Source organism: Petromyzon marinus, unplaced genomic scaffold, assembly GCF_048934315.1.
Source record: "Petromyzon marinus isolate PM22_M1 ecotype Great Lakes invasive population unplaced genomic scaffold, UKy_Petmar_22M1.pri1.0 PM_G_Scaffold_6, whole genome shotgun sequence".
Classification (NCBI taxonomy): domain Eukaryota; kingdom Metazoa; phylum Chordata; class Hyperoartia; order Petromyzontiformes; family Petromyzontidae; genus Petromyzon; species Petromyzon marinus.
In genome coordinates this window covers 1207501-1210000 of record NW_027423013.1, presented here as the reverse complement: position 1 = coordinate 1210000, position 2500 = coordinate 1207501, and the positions used below count along the sequence as shown (strand labels likewise).

At 40.5% G+C, this 2500-nt stretch overlaps 1 pseudogene; it reads left to right on the top strand.

The window, feature by feature from the left end:
• Positions 1 to 2500, top strand: part of LOC142919114 (28S ribosomal RNA) — a 10582-nt pseudogene that overhangs the window by 5152 nt on the left and 2930 nt on the right.

Genomic DNA, 2500 nt, shown 5'->3' with positions numbered 1-2500 from the left:
TCTTGCCATGGACCCTTTGATATGCACCCTAGAGTCACACGGAGTTGGGTACTCCATTGATACCGACCACGTGACAGCTCTTGCGTTTGCTGATGATTTGGTGTTGGTGAGCGAATCTTGGGTTGGTATGGCCGCCAATCTAGCGATCTTGGAATCATTTTGTGGGCTATCGGGATTGGAGGTTCAGGCCAGAAAGTGCCAGGGCTTCATGATAAGCCCAACCAAAGATTCATATACGGTGAACAACTGCGACCCATGGACTATCAAAAATAAAGATGTCCATATGATCCAACCTGATGAATCAACGAAATACCTTGGTCTGAAAATTGGCCCTTGGACTGGCACTATACAGCCTGATCTACATTGTCAGCTAAAGACATGGATCTCGAAAATCGATGAGGCGCCTCTGAAGCCAACTCAGAAGGTTGAACTACTCAATGCCTATGCCCTACCCAGATTGTTATATCCTGCAGACCACTCGGACTGCAAGCAATCAACTCTCCGTGGGTTGGACCAAGAGATTAGAAAGGCGGTAAAAGGATGGCTCCACCTTCCCGCTTCAACTTGTGATGGACTGTTATATGCCAGAGCCCGAGACGGAGGCCTTGCCATCTTGAAACTGGAAAAAACAATCCCTTCGGTTCAAGTTAGAAGGCTGCAACGTATAGCAAACTCGTCCGATGCTATCACCCGTAATATTGTGTCCTCGCAGGGTATGGAGGAAGAATACCGTAATTTGTGGGTACGAGCAGGGGGTGACAGTGATGCAATCCCAACATTCGTTCTCAGGGACTCGGTGTCAAAAGAACCTGTATATCCGAGACCCTGCGATTGGAGGGAGCATGAATTTCAGAGATGGTGCGAAAAGCCGGTTCAAGGAAGGGGCATTGTAAACTTTGCGCATGATAGAATCAGTAATGCTTGGTTGAGGCCATGGTGCGGCTTTAAACAATGCTTCTTTATCGCAGCACTACAACTAAGGGCAAATATTTACCCAACAAGAGAAAGCTTGAACAGAGGCAGAGATGGGGCCTTACGTTCCTGCAGGAAATGCTCTGCCAGACTCGAGTCCCTTTCGCACATTCTCGGTCAATGTCCTGCAGTACAGAAAGCAAGAATTGCGCGACATAACAAGATCAGTAACATTCTGGCAGACGAAGCGGCTAGATTGGGCTGGTCCGTATACAAAGAGCCACGGTTCATATCCGAGACGGGAGAGATGAGAAAGCCTGACCTCGTGTTTGCAAAAGATGAGGAGGCGGTTGTGATCGATGTCACCGTCCGTTTTGAGCTTTCAAAGAATACCTTGTCAGATGCTGCCTCGCACAAAGTTTCGTACTATACCCCTCTTGGTGATCAAGTCAAAGTGCTGACGAAGGCTAGCAAGGTCACATTCTTTGGATTCCCGGTTGGGGCAAGAGGAAAGTGGCCCCTTGAGAATAACGAGGTACTTACCTCCCTGGGCCTGACCAAACCCAGAACGACATCACTGGCCAAGATGATTTCCCGCAGAACGCTGCTTTTCTCTCTTGATATTCTAAGAATGTTCTGTGGAAATTATGCGGTCTATGAACAGTCATAGACAACCTCCGAAACAAATAATAGTTTTGTTTTAAGATGTCATTTGTTTTAGATTGATTTTGTTATTTTCGAAGGTGAAGTCGGTTTTTATTTCATTTTACTATTTTCCACAATTTAGATTGTTATTTTCCAAGACGAAGTCTTGGTTCTTTTTTTTATTGTTAGTTTTTTTTTTTTTAACACGTCGTATTTGTTACTTTAGAGCTTAGAGGGGACTTTATTTTCGCCTTACTATTTTCTGCCTACAAAGAAGATTAAAAATAAGCTTTTTTCAAGATGGTTTTGTTATTTTCCAAGGTGAAGTCTTGGTATTCTTATTTTACTATTTTCCATAAAGAAGACCTTTCTTTTAGATTTTGTTATTTTCCAAGACGAAGACTTGGTATTTTTATTATATTGCTATTTTTTACACGAAGCTTATTCAAGAGCACTTATATAGATTAGACTTTGTTATTTTAATTCTTTATTTTTGGACTACATCAGTTCGAGAGTCCTGTAACTTACTATTTTCTGCCTACAAAGAAGATTAGAAATAAGCTTTATTTAAGATGTTTTAGATTAGATTTTGTTATTTTCCAAGGTGAAGTCTTGGTTTTTTTATTTTACTATTTTCCACAAAGAAGACTTTTCTTTTCTTTTCTTTTAGATTTTGTTATTTTCCAAGACGAAGACTTGGTATTTTTTTGCTATTTTTTACAGGAAGCTTTATTCAAGAGCACTTATATAGATTAGACTTTGTTATTTTAATTCTTTATTTTTGCACTACATCAGTTCGAGAGAAGACCACAAACCAGCTTTATTTAAGATGTTTTAGATTAGATTTTGTTATTTTCCAAGGTGAAGTCTTGGTTTTTTATTTTACTATTTTCCACAAAGAAGACTTTTCTTTTAGATTTTGTTATTTTCCAAGACGAAGACT